This window comes from Somniosus microcephalus, chromosome 5 (genome assembly GCF_052327205.1).
Source record: "Somniosus microcephalus isolate GS21.2 chromosome 5, FLI_Smic_1.0, whole genome shotgun sequence".
NCBI classification, from domain to species: domain Eukaryota; kingdom Metazoa; phylum Chordata; class Chondrichthyes; order Squaliformes; family Somniosidae; genus Somniosus; species Somniosus microcephalus.
Window position 1 is genome coordinate 185,712,804 of NC_140991.1, and position 18,987 is coordinate 185,731,790.

Genomic DNA, 18,987 nt, shown 5'->3' on the forward strand with positions numbered 1-18,987 from the left:
GAGGTCACCCTTACAGACTGAACGGAGGTGTTCCGCAAAGTGGTCACCCAATCTGCGTTTGGTCTCCCCAATATAGAGGAGACCGCATCATGAGCAGCGAATACAGTATAATAAATTGCAAGAAGTACATGTAAATCGCTGTTTCACCTGGAAGGAGTGTTTGGGGCCCTGGACAGTGGGAAGGGAGGAGGTAAAAGGGCATGTGTTGCATCTCCTGCGCTTGCATGGGAAGGTGCCGGGCGAAGGGGAAGGGGTGTTGGGGGTGATAGAGGAGTGGACCAGGGTGTCGTGGAGTGAGCGGTCCCTTTGGAATGCTGAAAGGGGAGGTGAGGGGCAGATGTGTTTGATGGTGGGATCGCGCTGGAGGTGGCGGAAATGGTGGAGGATGATCCGTTGAATGTGAAGGCTGGTGAGGTGAAAGGTGAGGTCAATGGGAACCCTATCGTAGTTCCGGGAGGGAGGGGAAGGGGTAAGAGCAGAAGTGCGGGAAATAGAACGAACACGGTCAAGGGCCGTGTCAACCACAGTAGAGGGAAATCCTTGGTTGAGGAAAAAGGAAGACATGTCGGAAGCACTAGTATGGAAGGTGGCACCGTCAGAGCAGATGCGGCGGAGATGGAGAAACTGGGAGAATGGAATACAGTCCTTACAGGAAGGGGGTGAAAGGAAGTGTAGTCCAGGTAGCTGTGGGAGTCAGTGGGCTTGTAGTGAATGTTAGTGAATTTCGCTTCCTCCCACCCTGCGTCCTGTAAGGTAAAGTAATCGAAGTGTGACGTCACCAAGAAGCAGGTAAGTGATTGGTTGGTGAGTATTTTCTTTCTAATTTTTTCTAAACTTAAATTTTGTGGTTTCTAACGTCTCTGTTGTGTAGCGGGGACTACTATTAAGCAAGGGCCTTTGAGTATATCATTTACTTGAAGTGAAATTGGTGGGATTCATTTAATTTTAATTAATTAATTAAAGGGTAAGTCATGGCAGGACAGCCCAGCCCCGTAGTGTGCTCCTCCTGCTCTATGTGGGAAATCAGGGCCTGACAACCATGTGTGCGGGAAGTGTGTCCAGCTGCAGCTACTGACAGACCACATTGCGGCACTGGAGCTGCGGATGGATTCATTTTGGAGCATTCGCGATGCTGAGGACGTCGTGAATATCACATTTAGCGAGTTGGTCACACCGCAGGTAAAGTGTGTACAGGCAGGAAGGGAACGGGTGACCAGCAGGCAGAGTAAGAGGCGCAGGCAGGTAGTGCAGGAATCCCCTGTGGCCATCCCCCTCTCAAACAGATATACCACTTTGAATCAGGGGAAGGCAGCAGCAGCCAACTTCCTGGCACCAGGGGTGGCTCTGCTGCACAGGCTGGGAGGAAAAAGAGTGGAAGAGCTATAGTGATAGGGGACTCAATTGTAAGGGGAATAGATAGGCGTTTTTGCTGCCACAATCGAGACTCCAGGATGGTGTGTTGCCTCCCTGGTGCAAGGGTCAAGGACGTCTCAGAGCGGCTGCAGAACATTTTGGAGGGGGAGGGCGAACAGCCAGTTGTCATGGTGCACATAGGCACCAACGATATAGGTAAAAAATGGGATGAGGTCCTAAAAGCAAAATATAGGGAGTTAGGAGGTAAATTAAAAAATAGGACCTCAAAGGTAGTAATCTCAGGATTGCTACCAGTGCCACGTGCTAGTCAGAGTAGAAATAGGAGGATATTTCAAATGAATATGTGGCTAGAGGAATGGTGCAAGGGGGAGGGATTCAAATTCCTTGGACATTGGAACCAGTTCTGGGAGAGGTGGGACCAGTACAAACAGGACGGTTTGCACCTGGGCAGGGCCGGGACCAATGCCCTAGGGGGAGTGTTTGCTAGTGCTGTTGGGGCGGGTTTAAACTAAAGTGGCAGGGGGTTGGGAACCTGAGCAGGGAAACAGAGGAAAGGGAAACAAGGAAAAAAGCAAAAGACAGGAAGGAGAAAAACAAAATTAGAAGGCAAAGAACTCAACGGTTTAAATCAAACATGGTCACAGTAAATAATAATTCATATAGGTCTGAGAGCGTTAAAAAAACAAGCATGAAGGCTTTGTGTCTTAATGCAAGGAGCATTCGGAACAAGGTGGATGAATTAGCTGTGCAAATAAAGGTAAACGAATATGATTTGATTGGGATTACAGAAACATGGCTCCAGGGTGGCCAAGGCTGGGAACTCAACATCCAGGGGTATTCAATATTTAGGAAGGATAGGCAAAAAAGAAAGGGAGGTGGGGTAGCATTGCTGGTTAAAGAGGGGATTAACACAATTGAAAGGAAGGATATTAACTCTGATGATGCGGAATCTGTATGGGTAGAACTGAGAAATATCAAGGGGCAGAAAACATTAGTGGGAGTGGTATATAGACCTCCAAACAGTAATGCGGAGGTTGGGGATGGCATTAAAAGGGAAATTAGAGAAGCATGCAGTAAGGGCACAGCAGTCATCATGGGTGACTTTAATTTACATATAGATTGGGCTAACCAAATTAGTAAAAATACTGTGGAGGAGGAATTCCTAGAATGTTTATGGGATGGTTTTCTGGAACAATATGTCGAGGAACCAACCAGAGATCAGGCCATCTTAGACTGGGTATTATGTAATGAGAGAGGATTAATTAGCAATCTTGTTGTACGAGGCCCCGTGGGTCAGAGCGATCATAATATGATAGAATTCTTCATTAGGATGGAGAGTGAAGTAGTTGACTCGGAGACTAGGGTCCTGAATTTAAATAAAGGAAACTATGATGGTATGAGGTGCAAATTGGGTAGGATTGATTGGGGAATGTCAGTCAAAGGTTTGACGGTGGATAGGCAATGGCAAACATTCAAAGACCGCATGGATGAACTACAGAAGTTGTTCATCCCAGTTTGGGATAAGAATAAAACAAAAAGGGTGACTCAACCGTGGCTAACAAGGGAAATTAGGGATAGCATTAGATCAAAGGAGAGGGCATATAAATTGGCCAGAAAAAGCGATAACACTGAGGATAGGGAGCAGTTTAGGATTCAACAAAGGAGGACAAAGGGATTAATTAAGAAGGGGAAAATAGAATATGAAAGTAAGCTTGCAGGGAACATAAAAACTGACTGTAAGAGCTTTTATAGATATGTGAAGAGAAAAAGATGAGTGAAATCAAGTGTAGGTCCCTTGCAGTCAGAAGCAGGGGAAGTTATAATGGGGAACAAAGAAATGGCAGATCAATTAAATGCATATTTTGGTTCTGTCTTCACAAAGGAGGACACACATAACCTCCCAGAGATGTTGGAGAACATAGGGTCTGATGAGAGGGAGGAACTGAAAGAAATCAGTATTTGTAGGGAAATGGTGTTAGGGAAATTGACGGGATTGAAGGCCGCTAAATCCCCAGGGCCTGATAATCTACGTCCTAGGGTACTTAAGGAGGTGGCCCTAGAAATTGTAGATGCATTGCTGATCATCTTCCAAAATTCGCTGGAATCTGGAACTGTACCCATGGATTGGCGGGTAGCTAATGTTACCCCACTATTCAAAAAAGGTGGTAGAGAAAAGGCGGGGAATTATAGACCAGTTAGCTTGACATCGGTAGTGGGGAAAATGCTAGAGTCCATTATAAAAGATGTAATAGCAGAGCACTTGGAAAGCAATGACTGGATCGGACAAAGTCAACATGGATTTACAAAAGGTAAATCATGCTTGACTAATCTACTGGAATTTTTTGAGTATGTAACTGGTAAAATAGATAAGGGAGAACCAGTGGATGTGGTGTATTTGGACTTTCAGAAGGCTTTCGATAAGGTCCCGCATAAGAGATTAGCGTGCAAAATTAAGGCACATGGGATTGGGGGCAAGGTATTGACTTGGATAGAGAACTGGTTGGCGGACAGAAAGCAAAGAGTTGGAATAAACGGGTCATTTTCCGAGTGGCAGGCAGTGACTAGTGGGGTACCGCAAGGATCGGTCCTAGGACCCCAGCTGTTCACAATATATATTAGTGATCTGGACGAGGGAATTGGATGTAATATCTCCAAATTTGCAGACGACACAAAGCTGGGTGGGAGGGTATGCTGTGAGGAGGATGTCGTGAAACTCCAGCACGATTTGGACAGGTTGGGTGATTGGGCAGAAACATGGCAAATGCACTATAATGTGGATAAATGTGAGGTTATCCACTGTGGTGGCAAAAACAGGAAGGCAGATTATTATTTGAATGGCAATAGATTGGGAGAAGGGGAAGTGCAAAGAGACCTGGGTGTTCTTGTACACCAGTCGCTGAAGGTAAGCATGCAGGTGCAGCAGGCGGTTAAGAAGGCAAATGGTATGTTGGCCTTCGTAGCAAGAGGGTTCGACTACAAGAACAAGGATGTCTTGCTGCAGTTGTACAGGGCCTTGGTGAGCCCACACCTTGAGTATTGTGTGCAGTTTTGGTCGCCTTACCTGAGGAAGGACGTTCTTGCCATGGAAGGAGTGCAGCGAAGATTCACCAGGCTGATATTTGGGATGGCAGGAATGACATATGAGGAGAGATTGTGTCGATTGGGCTTATACTCACTGGAGTTTAGAAGATTGAGAGGGGATCTCATCAAAACCTATAAAATTCTGTCAGGCCTGGACAGACTAGATGCAGGAAGGATGTTTCTGATGGCCGGGGAGTCCAGAACCAGGGGTCATAGTCTAAGGATAAGGGATAAGCCATTTAGGACTGAAATGAGGAGGAATTTCTTCACCCAGAGAGTGGTGAACCTGTGGAATTCTCTGCCACAGAGGGCGGTGGAGGCCAATTCATTAAGTATATTCAAGAAAGAGTTGGATATATTTCTTAAGGCTAAAGGGATCAAGGGATATGGGGAGAAGGCAGGGACAGGGTACTGAATTTGGATGATCAGCCATGATCTCATTGAATGGCGGAGCAGGCTCGAAGGGCCGAATGGCCTACTCCTGCTCCTATCTTCTATGTTTCTATGTTTCTCGAACATTCAGCCCATTGAGCCTGTTCCACCATTCAATTAGATCATGACTAATCTGTATCTTAACTCCATCTACCTGCTTTGGCTCCATAACCCTTAATACCCTTGCTTAACGAACAAAAATTGATCAATCTTAGTTCTGAAATTTTCAATTGTCCTGGCCTCAAAGCTTTTTAGGAGAGAATTCCAGATTTCCACTACACTTTGTGTGAAGAACTGCTTTCTGACATCACCCCCGAATGGCCTAGCTCTAATTTTAATATTATGCATTCCTTGTTCTGGACACCCTCACCAGAGGAAATAGTTTCTCTCTTATCTACCCTATCAAATCCTGTAATCATCGTAAACACCTCAAATAGATCATCGCCTCATTTTCTATATTCAAGAGAATACAATCCTCGTCTATGCAACCTGCCCTCACAGTTTAACCCTTTTAGCTCTGCTAACATTCTGGTGCACCCACTCCAAGGCCAATATATCCTTCCTGATTTGCAGTGCCCAGAACTTAATGCAATACTCCAGATAACCAGAGCTCTGTACTGCAGCCCCTTTGAGATAAAGGCCAATGTTCCATTAGCCTTTTAAATTATTTTTTTGTACCTGTCCACCAACTTTTAGTGATTTCTCTACTTGGACCCCTAATCTCTCTGCTCATCCAGAGTTCTCACCATTTAGAAAATACTCTGATACACCCTGATATTCCTACTTGCCATCAGGACTCTCCATGCAGGAGTCCTCCCCTGCTCCATTGGGGATCTGCCATGGAGTGTTGCATGGACTCGCAGGCTGCGAGTAATTTTTGCAGCCTGGATGAGTCAGTGCTTCATATTTACATGGAGTGTGAGAGGTTGCAGCTCCCCTCCACTATTTGAAAGGGCTGCTACTCAACTTCTGCATTTCAGTCCCACATTCCTGATATTTGGCCACCCAGTGCGGAGAGGTGGGCGAGTCATAGAGTCATAGAGTCATACAGCACAGAAAGAGGCCCTTCGGCCCATCGTGTCTGCGCCATCCATCAATCCCTGTCAGTCTAATCCCATTTTCCAGCATTTGGTCCATAGCCTTGTATGCAATGGCATTTCAAGTGCTCATCCAAATGCTTCTTGAATGTTATGAGGGTTCCTGCCTCTACCACCCTTTCAGGCAGTGAGTTCCAGATTCCAACCACCCTCTGGGTGAAAAAGTTCCTCCTCAAATCCCCTCTAAACCTCCTGCCCCTTACCTTGAATCTATGCCCCCTTGTTACTGACCCCCCTACTAAGGGGAAAAGTTCCTCTTTATCTACCCTATCTATGCCCCTCATCATTTTGTACACCTCAATCAGGTCCCCCCTCAGCCTTCTTTGCTCCAAGGAAAACAACCCCAGCCTGTTTAGTCTTTCTTCATAGCTGAGGCGCTCCATCCCAGGTAACATCCTGGTGAATCTTCTCTGCACCCTCTCCAAAGCAATCACATCCTTCCTATAGTGAGGCGACCAGAACTGCACACAGTACTCCAGCTGTGGCCTCACCAGCGTTTTGTACAGCTCCATCATAACCTCCCTGCTCTTATATTCTATGCCTCGGCTAATGAAGGCAAGTATCCCATATGCCTTTTTAACCACCTTATCTACCTGTTCCGCTGCCTTCAGGGATCTATGTACATGTACACCAAGGTCCCTCTGACCCTCTGTACTTCCTAGGGTCCTCCCACTCATTGTGTATTCCCTTGCCTTATTTGTCCGTCCAAAATGCATCACCTCGCACTTTTCAGGGTTAAATTCCATTTGCCACTTTTCCGCCCATCTGACCAACCCGTTTATATCGTCCTGTAGCCTGAGGCTTTCCTCCTCGCAATTTACCACCCCACCAATTTTCGTGTCATCTGCGAACTTACTGATCATACCTTTTACATTCTCATCCAAATCATTTATGTAGATCACAAACAGCAAGGGACCCAGCACCAATCCCTGAGGTACCCCACTGGACACAGGCTTCCAGTCACAAAAGCAACCTTCGACCATCACCCTCTGCCTCCTGCCACTCAGCCAGTTTAGGATCCAATGCGCCAAGGCACCCTGGATCCCATGGGCTCTTACCTTCTTGACCAGTCTCCTATGCGGGACTTTGTCAAAAGCTTTACTGAAATCCATGTAAACCACATCCACAGCATTTCCCTCATCCACACACCTAGTCACCCCCTCGAAAAATTCAATCAGATTGGTCAGACATGATTTACCCTTGACAAAGCCATGCTGACTATCCCCGATTAATCCTTGCCTCTCCAAGTGGAGACTAATTTTGTCCCTCAGAATTTTTTCCAATAATTTCCCTACCACAGATGTTAGGCTCACTGGCCTGTAATTCCCTGGTTTATCCCTGCTACCCTTCTTGAATAATGGTACTACGTTAGCTGTTCTCCAGTCCTCTGGTACATCCCCTGTGGCCAGAGAGGTTCTGAAAATTTGTGTCAGAGCCCCTGCAATCTCCTCCTTTGCCTCACACAACAACCTGGGATACATCTCGTCCGGGCCTGGGGATTTATCCACTTTTTGGCCTGCTAAAACCGCTAGTACCTCCTCCCTCTCGATGCTAATATGTTCAAGTATGTCACAGTCCCCTTGCCCGATTTCTATGTCTACATCGTCTTTCTCCATAGTGAACACAGATGCAAAAAATTCATTTAAAACCCCGCCTACATCATCTGGCTCTACACACAGATTGCCACTTTGGTCCCTAATGGGCCCTACCCTTTCCCTGGTTATCCTCTTGCCCTTAATATACTTATAAAACATCTTAGGATTTTCCTTTATTTTGCTCGCCAGTGTTATTTCATGGCCCCTCCTTGCCCTCCTAATTTCTTTTTTAAGTATGCCCCTGCACTTTTTATACTCCTCTAGGGCTTCCTCCGTCTTTAGTCTTTTGTAACTGCCAAAAGCCCCCCTTTTTTTCCTAATGCATTTTTGTATATCCCTTGTCATCCAAGGTTCCCTTTGCTTGTTGGTCCCACCCTTGACCTTTACAGGAACATGTTGGCGTTGTACTCTCTCTATTTCCCTTCTGAAAGTCTCCCACTGCTTTGATGTGGATTTTCCTATAAGTAGCTGCTCCCAGTCCACTTTGGCCAGATCCTGCCTTATCATATTAAAATCGGCCTTCCCCCAATTTAGAACCCTTATTTCAGGGCTGTCTTTGTCTTTTTCCATGACCACCTTAAATCTCACCGAATTATGGTCACTGTCGCCAAAATGCTCTCCTATTGACACTTCCACCACTTGCCCGGCTACATTCCCTAGAATTAGGTCCAGTACCGCCCCCTCTCTTGTAGGACTTTCTACATGTTGGCTCAAAAAGCTCTCCTGGATGCACTTTAAGAATTCTGCACCCTCTAAGCCTTTCACACTCTGACTATCCCAATTAATATTGGGGAAGTTGAAATCCCCCACTATTATTACCCTATTATTTTCGCACTTCTCTGAGATTTGCCTACATATCTGTTCCTCTATCTCCCCCTGACTGTTTGGGGGCCTATAGTACACTCCCAGCAAAGTGCTTGCCCCCTTTTTGTTTTTAAGTTCTACCCATATGGCCTCATTAGAGGAACCCGCTAATATATCATCCCTCCTTACAGCAGTAATTGATTCCTTAATTAATATTGCAACACCCCCTCCCCTTTTACACCCCCCTCTGTCTCGCCTGAAGATTCTATACCCCGGAATATTGAGCTGCCAGTCCTGACCCTCCCTCAACCATGTCTCCGTGATAGCAACAATATCGTACTCCCATGTGTTCAACAACAACTTCAGTTCATCCACCTTATTTGCAAGACTCCTTGCATTAAATTAAATGCCTTCCAGCCATGCCATATTCCCTTTTGCCTTCACATATTTGCTCTGCCTTCCCAGCTGACTTGTTTTTTCCTCCGTATTTGGCTGTAAATCACCCCCTACTATAATTCCACTCTGTATCCCATCCCCCTGCCAAGTTAGTTTAAACCCCCCCCAGCAGTGCTAGCAAACCTCCCCGCAAGGATATTGGTCCCCCTCTGGTTCAGGTGTAAACCGTCCGACTTGTACAAGTCCCACCTTTCCCAGAAGCAGACCCAGTGATCTAGGAAACTAAAGCCCTCCCTCCTGCACCATCCCTTTAGCCACGCATTCATCTGTTCTATCTTCCTATTCCTATACTCACTAGCACGTGGCACCGGGAGTAATCCAGAGATTACAACCTTTGAGGTCCTGCTCTTTAATCTTCCACCTAGCTCCCTAAATTCTTGCTGCAGGACCTCATCCCTCTTTTTACCTATGTCGTTGGTACCAATGTGGACCACGACCTCTGGCTGTTCACCCTCCCCCTCCAGAATGCCCTGCAGCCGCTCAGTGACATCCTTGACCCTGGCACCAGGGAGGCAACAAACCATCCTGGATTCACGTCTACGTTCACAGAAACGCCTATCTGTTCCCCTTACTATAGAATCCCCTACCACTATTGCTCTCCCACTCTTTTTCCTCCCTTCCTGGGCAGCAGGAGCACCCCCAGTGCCAGGAAGTTGGCTGCTGCTGCCTTCCCCTGGTGAGTCATCCCCCTCAACAGTATCCAAATCGGTATACCTGTATGAGAGGGGAATGGTCACAGGGGTCTCCTGCACTACCTGCCTGCTTCTATTGCTCCGCCTGGTGGTCACCCATTTCCTTTCTTCCTGTGCAGCCCTTACCTGCGGTGTGACCAACTCACTAAACGTGTTATCCACGACCCTCTCAACATCGTGAATGCTCCACAACCCATCCACCCACAGCTCCAGCGCCTCAATGCGGTCTGCTAGTAGCCGCAGCTGGATGCATTTCCGGCACATGTGGTCATCAGGGGCACCGGCAGTGTCCCTGAATTCCCACATAGAGCAAGAGGAGCATAACACGGGGCTGGGCTCTCCTGGCATGACTTACCCTTTAATTAATTTAAATTAATTCACTATCACCAATTAAAGATATCTCTAAGGCGCTTGTATAGTCTACCAACAGTCCCTGCTACACCAGAAAAGACCCTAGTAACTATAAACTACAGAGTTAAAGTTTAAAAAAGAGAAATACTCACCAACCAATCACTTACCTGCTCCCTGGTGATGTCACACTCTGATTACTTTTTACCTCTCTCCCCGCTGCTGAGTTAGTCGGGCCTCGCCTCGCTCCTGCTTTTGTACTGCCGCCTCGGTGCTCTCCTGGTCCGATCTGGTCGGGCCTCGCCTCTCTCCTGCTTTTGTACTGCCGCCTCGGTGCTCTCCTGGTCCGATCTGGTCGGGCCTCGCCTCTCTCCTGCTTTTGTACTGCCGCCTCGGTGCTCTCCTGGTCCGATCTGATCGGGCCTCGCCTCTCTCCTGCTTTTGTACTGCCGCCTCGGTGCTCTCCTGGTCCGATCTGGTCGGGCCTCGCCTCTCTCCTGCTTTTGTACTGCCGCCTCGGTGCTCTCCTGGTCCGATCTGGTCGGGCCTCGCCTCTCTCCTGCTTTTGTACTGCCGCCTCGGTGCTCTCCTGGTCCGATCTGATCGGGCCTCGCCTCTCTCCTGCTTTTGTACTGCCGCCTCGGTGCTCTCCTGGTCCGATCTGGTCGGGCCTCGCCTCGCTCCTCCTTTTGTACTGCCGCCTCGGTGCTCTCCTGGTCCGATCTGGTCGGGCCTCGCCTCTCTCCTGCTTTTGTACTGCCGCCTCGGTGCTCTCCTGGTCCGATCTGGTCGGGCCTCGCCTCTCTCCTGCTTTTGTACTGCCGCCTCGGTGCTCTCCTGGTCCGATCTGGTCGGGCCTCGCCTCTCTCCTGCTTTTGTACTGCCGCCTCGGTGCTCTCCTGGTCCGATCTGGTCGGGCCTCGCCTCTCTCCTGCTTTTGTACTGCCGCCTCGGTGCTCTCCTGGTCCGATCTGGTCGGGCCTCGCCTCTCTCCTGCTTTTGTACTGCCGCCTCGGTGCTCTCCTGGTCCGATCTGGTCGGGCCTCGCCTCGCTCCTCCTTTTGTACTGCCGCCTCGGTGCTCTCCTGGTCCGATCTGGTCGGGCCTCGCCTCTCTCCTGATTTTGTACTGCCGCCTCGGTGCTCTCCTGGTCCGATCTGGTCGGGCCTCGCCTCGCTCCTGCTTTTGTACTGCCGCCTCGGTGCTCTCCTGGTCCGATCTGGTCGGGCCTCGCCTCTCTCCTGCTTTTGTACTGCCGCCTCGGTGCTCTCCTGGTCCGATCTGGTCGGGCCTCGCCTCTCTCCTGCTTTTGTACTGCCGCCTCGGTGCTCTCCTGGTCCGATCTGATCGGGCCTCGCCTCTCTCCTGCTTTTGTACTGCCGCCTCGGTGCTCTCCTGGTCCGATCTGGTCGGGCCTCGCCTCTCTCCTGCTTTTGTACTGCCGCCTCGGTGCTCTCCTGGTCCGATCTGGTCGGGCCTCGCCTCTCTCCTGCTTTTGTACTGCCGCCTCGGTGCTCTCCTGTTCCGATCTGGTCGGGCCTCGCCTCTCTCCTGCTTTTGTACTGCCGCCTCGGTGCTCTCCTGGTCCGATCTGGTCGGGCCTCGCCTCTCTCCTGCTTTTGTACTGCCGCCTCGGTGCTCTCCTGGTCCGATCTGATCGGGCCTCGCCTCTCTCCTGCTTTTGTACTGCCGCCTCGGTGCTCTCCTGGTCCGATCTGGTCAGGCCTCGCCTCGCTCCTCCTTTTGTACTGCCGCCTCGGTGCTCTCCTGGTCCGATCTGGTCGGGCCTCGCCTCTCTCCTGCTTTTGTACTGCCGCCTCGGTGCTCTCCTGGTCCGATCTGGTCGGGCCTCGCCTCTCTCCTGCTTTTGTACTGCCGCCTCGGTGCTCTCCTGGTCCGATCTGGTCGGGCCTCGCCTCTCTCCTGCTTTTGTACTGCCGCCTCGGTGCTCTCCTGGTCCGATCTGGTCGGGCCTCGCCTCTCTCCTGCTTTTGTACTGCCGCCTCGGTGCTCTCCTGGTCCGATCTGGTCGGGCCTCGCCTCTCTCCTGCTTTTGTACTGCCGCCTCGGTGCTCTCCTGGTCCGATCTGGTCGGGCCTCGCCTCTCTCCTGCTTTTGTACTGCCGCCTCGGTGCTCTCCTGGTCCGATCTGGTCGGGCCTCGCCTCGCTCCTCCTTTTGTACTGCCGCCTCGGTGCTCTCCTGGTCCGATCTGGTCGGGCCTCGCCTCGCTCCTCCTTTTGTGCTGCCGCCTCGGTGCTCTCCTGGTCCGATCTGGTCGGGCCTCGCCTCTCTCCTGCTTTTGTACTGCCGCCTCGGTGCTCTCCTGGTCCGATCTGGTCGGGCCTCGCCTCGCTCCTGCTTTTGTACTGCCGCCTCGGTGCTCTCCTGGTCCGATCTGGTCGGGCCTCGCCTCGCTCCTGCTTTTGTACTGCCGCCTCGGTGCTCTCCTGGACCGATCTGGTCGGGCCTCGCCTCTCTCCTGCTTTTGTACTGCCGCCTCGGTGCTCTCCTGGTCCGATCTGGTCGGGCCTCGCCTCTCTCCTGCTTTTGTACTGCCGCCTCGGTGCTCTCCTGGTCCGATCTGGTCGGGCCTCGCCTCTCTCCTGCTTTTGTACTGCCGCCTCGGTGCTCTCCTGGTCCGATCTGGTCGGGCCTCGCCTCTCTCCTGCTTTTGTACTGCCGCCTCGGTGCACTCCTGGTCCGATCTGGTCGGGCCTCGCCTCGCTCCTGCTTTTGTACTGCCGCCTCGGTGCTCTCCTGGTCCGATCTGGTCGGGCCTCGCCTCGCCTCGCTCCTGCTTTTGTACTGCCGCCTCGGTGCTCTCCTGGTCCGATCTGGTCGGGCCTCGCCTCGCTCCTCCTTTTGTACTGCCGCCTCGGTGCTCTCCTGGTCCGATCTGGTCGGGCCTCGCCTCTCTCCTGCTTTTGTACTGCCTCCTCGGTGCTCTCCTGGTCCGATCTGGCCGGGCCTCGCCTCGCTCCTGCTTTTGTGCTGCCGCCTCGGTGCTCTCCTGGTCCGATCTGGTCGGGCCTCGCCTCGCTCCTCCTTTTGTGCTGCCGCCTCGGTGCTCTCCTGGTCCGATCTCCTCAGCACTGCTCCTGGGCCTGGCCAAGTGGTCATCCACAGGTCCAGGCAACGCGCCGTCAAGGGGGAGTCGTTCGGCCCGACTGCCTGCCTTTCTTCTGTGGCTATGTCTGCACCCAGGTGTCCGTGGAGAGGGAGCATGCAGTGTCTGCCAGTACGCTTGAGGCCTTCCGCGAGCGGTGGGCACCAGAGGGACTGTCGTGCATTATCGATACCAGGAACAACATTACCTTTTAATTTGATAAGTTTCCTTATGTTTCACTTATAACTTGGAGTTTATTGGTTGTGCCCCTTTAAAAAATGGGCACTTTTGTTAATTTGATTTATTTTTATGACCCTTGTGCCATCCTAATTGGCATTAGAAAATACTCTGATCGATGTTTCTTGGATCCAAAGTGGATGACCTCACACTTTCCCACATTGAACTCCATCTGGCACAATTAGAAAGAAGAAAGACTTGCATTTATATAGCGCCTTTCACAACCACCGGACGTCTCAAAGCCAATGAAGTACTTTTTGAAGTGTAGTCACTGTTGTAATGTAGGAAACGCAGCAGCCAATTTGTGCACAGCAAGCTCCCACAAACAGCAATGTGATAATGACCAGATCATCTGTTTTTTGTTATGTTGATTGAGGTATAAACATTGACCAGGACACCGGGAATAACTCCCTTGCTCTTCTTCGAAATAGTGCCATGGAATCTTTTATGTCGACCTAAGAGAGCATACAGGGCTTTGGTTTAACGTCTCATCCGAAAGACAGCACCTCCGACAGTGCAGCACTCCCACAGCACTGCACTCAAATGTCAGCCTAGATTTTGTGCTCAAGTCCCTGGAGTGGGACATTGAACCCACAATGACTCAGAAGCGAGAGTGCTACCCACTGAGCCACAGCTGACACACTCGGTTTTGCCCACTCACATAACCAATCAAAGTCTTTATGCAACTTTCTGCTCCCATCTACACTATTTATGGTACACCTAACTTGGTGTCATCAGCAAACTTAGATAGATGGCTCTCTTTTCCTTCATTCAAGTCATTCATAAATAGAGTGAAAAGCTGCAGCCCCAGTACAGATCCCTGGGGGACACCGTTAGTCACATTATGCCAATTTGAGTACATACTCAATAGCCCTACTCTGTCCTCTACCTCCCAAGCCAATAGGCTGCCTCCAATTCCATGCACTCTCATTTTTGTTAGCCGTCTTTTATGTAGAACCTTGTTGCATGCCTTCTGGAAGTCCATATAAATAACATCCATAGAGACTCACTTATCTACCACATTAGTTACCTCTTCAAATAATTCAACTAGGTTCATTAGGCATGACTTGCCCTTTAGAAATCCATGCTGGCTCGCTCTGATCAGCTCCTATTTGTTCAAATGCCCAGTCACTCTGTCCCTAATTACATGATTCTAGTAACTTCCCAACAACTGACGTTCCACTAATAGGCCTATAATTTCCTAGCTTCTTTCTCACCCTTCTTGAATAGTGGAATGACATTGGCAATTTTCCAATCCAAGAGGACAACTCCTGAATGTCGAGTTTTGGAAGATCATAATGAACACAATAACAATTTCCTCACCTATTTCTTTAATACCCTGGGATGGAATCCATCGGGTCCTGGGGATTTGTCTATCTTTAATCTCATTAGTTTCTCCATCACTTTATTGAATTTAGTTAGTTCCTCCCTTTTGATTTATATTTTTCTTTGTATCTCTGGTATTTTATCCTTGTCCTCTACTGTGAAGACCGATTACAAAGTAGCTATTTAGTAAGTCTGCCATTTCTTGATTTCCACTTATAATATCACCTGTGTCTGTCATTAAGGGGGCCAAATTACTCTTAGTCACACTCTTCCTCTTAATATATTTGTAACACCTTTAGTATTATCCTTGATATCCCTCAAGTTTTTTCTTGTATTACTTTTTTTGCAGCTTTTGCCACTTTCTTTGGATCCCTTTGCTATTCTTTATCTCTCTCAGTCTGCAGGATCTCTACTGTTCTTTGCTTTTGTATAAGCCCTTTCTTTTAGTTTTATGCTATCTCTCTCTCTTCCCTTGTTGACCAAGGTTGTTTAATTACACAATAGAGCTCTTGCCCTTTAGGGATATGTACAGGTCTTGTATTCTACCACATTTTTTTGAACAACTTCCACTGTTCATCTGCAGTTTTAGCCATTTAATAATTCTGCCCAGTCTATTGTGGTCAATTTCTGCCTCATCCCTCCAAAGTTAGCCTTGCCTAATTTCAAACTTTGGTTCATGATTTACCCTCCTCCCCCTCAATCCTAATATTGAATTCAATCTTATTATAGTTGTTGTGTATGTACCTTTAAGAGAATAACTGGTCTCAGACTGCAGTACCGGCAGTGACCACCCCTGTATAAAAGGCGCTAGTGAGCCTCTGTTGTTTTCAGTTTCACTATTGACTTCCATCAGTAAAGACTTGTTTTGTTCAACTCCTGCTGTCCGTGTCTCAATCATTCACGGACATAATACTGGCGACGAGCAGATACGAACCTACCTACAGTCTGCACCACCTCCTGGGATCCATTCCTACAGCGAAGTGAGCAGAGGTCGAGGCCAGAAAGAAAAGAAAGTAAGAGGCAGTAGAAACGGGCGTCGACCATGGGCATCCGCCCCTGTGTAGCGGAGTTGAAGATTGCTGGAGAAGCTGTCGAAAGCGGGGCCTGGTTCCTGTCGACGGTGCTTCAGCTAATCGGGCTGGTGGCAGGTAGTACACTGATCCTTCCTGGGCTGCGGCAGTCGCGAACTCGAGCGGGTGGCTTGCAACGGGGCCGAGCAGCGTTGTCGGGAAGAAGAGAGAGAGAGGGTGGAGCACACAGGGCGCGGCCGGTGCTACGAAGCCGGGCTGCGTATAGATCCGAGAAGAGGGAGGCAAGAGTCCCACAGGGTTGTTCCACGACGGGAAAATTAAAAAAAAAGAAATATTAAACGCGCAAGAAACCGCGAGGAGCTGCAGGTTGCAATGGGAACCATGGAAAGCAGCGGGGAAGAAGGCAAAGCGCGGGAGGCGCCATCTTAATCAGCGGGGAAGAAGGCAAAGCGCAGGAGGCGCCATTTTGTTAAATCGGGGAAGAAGGCAAAGCGCGGGAGGTGCCATTTTAGATTTGCAAGATGCCGAAGACTGGCTGTATCACTGCTTTTGATAATGCAATAGAGGACTGGACCACGTATGTGGAAAGAGTCGAGGTATATTTCGAGGCAAACGAAATAGCTGATGAGAAAAAGGCATCGGTATTGCTAAACTTAATGGGCGCTAGAACGTACAGCCTATTGCGGGACCTGATTACTCCAGCCAAACCGAAGGCAAAGAGTTTTAACGAAATTCTTGCTGTCCTACAGGAACACCTAAACCCTGCACCGCTGTTGATAGCAGAAAGATTTAAATTCCACAGGAGAACTCAGCATAAAGATGAGAGCAATGCTGAGTACCTTACGGAACTACACAAGCTATCAAAGCACTGCCAGTTCGGAGAAGGACTGGCAGATACCCTAAGGGACAAATTTGTCTGTGGACTCCTGAGTGAAGGAACACAGAAGAAGTTACTATCAGAGAAAGAGCTGACGCTAGATAAGGCTTTCAGCGTGGCAGTATCGTATGAAGCAGCAGCCAGGGGAGCTGCAGAAATTCAACAAAAGCCACAGGAATACGGCACCCACGAAATGACACGGGGATTTGCAAAATGTTATCGCTGCGGCAGAACTAACCATGACCAGAAGGACTGCTGGTCCAAAGACAAAATATGCAGGCAATGCGGAAAGATGGGACACATTGCACGAGTTTGCAGGTCTGGGAAGAAGACCAGCGACAACAAAAAGGCTACTAAGGGACCGTACAAGAAAGTACAAAAGATGACGGACAGTAGTTCCGAAGACCAGATGAGCGATAGTGAATCCGGGAACAGGAGACTAAGCTGTCTCAAACTTCACAATGTAATCGCAAAAGAGGATCACCGAACCATTTGGGTCACCCTTACGATAGCAGGGTCCGAAGTTAAAATGGAATTGGATACAGGATCAGCGCTAACCGTCATGAATCGACGAGACTACGAGCGGCTATTCTCACATATACCCTTGAGAGAGACATCCATTGTCTTGACGACATATACGGGGCAAAAAGTAAACCCCAGAGGAAAAATAAGGGTGCCTGTCGAATACAACGGCAAGAAAATACGGAAATTGTATCTCTACATACTGCTAAATGGTGGACCACCGTTATTGGGACGTGAATGGATCAGGAAGATAAACTTAGATTGGCACTCCATTCATGCAATGACGGTGGATGGTAAAAAAGATGAAGACGTCACTCCTGGACGATTGTCAACAATCTTAGCTAATGCCAAAGAGGTATTTCAACAAGAACTGGGCACGCTTAAAGGCGTAACCGCCTCGATAAAAATAGAAGAGAATGCAGTTCCCAAGTTTTTCAAAGCAAGACTGGTACCATATGCAATTCGCCCAGCCGTCGAGGTAGAGCTGGAGAATCTGGAGAAGGCAGGCGTGTTGTCTAAGGTTGACTGGAGCGAGTGGGTGACACCCATCGTTCCTGTCATGAAGAAAACGTTAAACAATAAGTCCGGGGAGCCAAGGAAGATTCGCATCTGTGGGGATTTCAAGGTGACGGTGAACCCAGTCCTTCACACAGTACAATATCCTCTTCCAAGGATAGAAGACATCTTCGCCTCACTGTCTGGAGGGAAGCGTTTTACAAAAATTGACCTAGCACAAGCATATTTGCAGATGGAGGTCGAAGAGTCCTCTAGGAAGTATCTCACGATAAACACTCACAAAGGTCTTTACCAGTATCATCGATTGGTATTCGGAGTAGCATCGGCTCCGGCGATATGGCAAAGAGCGATGGAACAAGTCCTGCAAGGGATTCCGGGGACTCAGTGTTATTTGGACGACATCCTTGTGACAGGTGAAGATGACAGTGAACACCTTAACAACCTAGAACAGGTGCTCACTAGACTACGGGAACATGGGCTACGAGCCAACCGCCCCAAGTGCGAGTTTTTTAAGAAACAGATATCGTATTGTGGCCACGTGATTGATGAAGAGTGGTTACATAAGTCCCCTGACAAAATTGAAGCGGTTGTTAAGGCCCCAGCACCTGAAAATGTGTCGCAACTGAGGTCATTCCTCGGATTGGTGAATTACTACCATAAGTTTTTGCTGAATTTGTCGACAATTCTGCACCCACTGAACGACCTGCTACGAACGGGGGTAGCATGGAAATGGAGCGATGATTGTAAGCGGGCCTTTCAGAAGAGTAAGGACTTAATCACTTCAAGGGAAGTATTGGCTCACTACAACCCAGCACTGCCGATCAGACTGGCGTGTGATGCGTCTCCCTACGGCATTGGGGCGGTACTGTCACGTAAATTCCTTGATGGTTTAGAGAGGCCGATAGCTTTTGCGTCACGCTCGTTAACTTCTGCCGAGCGTAACTACGCCCAGATTGACACAGAGGCCCTCAGCCTAGTGTGGGAGGTGAAGAAGTTCAATCACTACCTGCACGGTCAAAAATTTACTCTACTAACCGATCATCAACCTCTTGTCTCCATTTTCAACCCTCAGAAGGGCGTACCGATAATGACAGCACAACGGCTGCAGAGGTGGTCCCTTTTCCTAGGGGCACACCAATATGACATCGAGTACAAAGGAACTAAACAGCATGGGAATGCTGATGAATTGTCACGCCTACCGTTGCCGACGGTGGAAGAAGAAGACCTTGCAGTGGATCCAATGGAGTTATTCCACTTGACCATAGTCGAATGTCTCCCTGTGACGAATGCAAACATAGAAAAGGAAACACGGAATGACCCGACACTATCACGGGCCTATGATTTAACGGTGAAGGGATGGCCAGCACATGGCAAACCACTGCTGCCAGCATTCTCGCCGAGAAGAGAACAGCTGTCAGTGTGCAGAGGAACCTTGATGTGTGGATCCAGAGTAGTAATTCCACCTAAGTTGACGGATAGAGTGCTCAATGA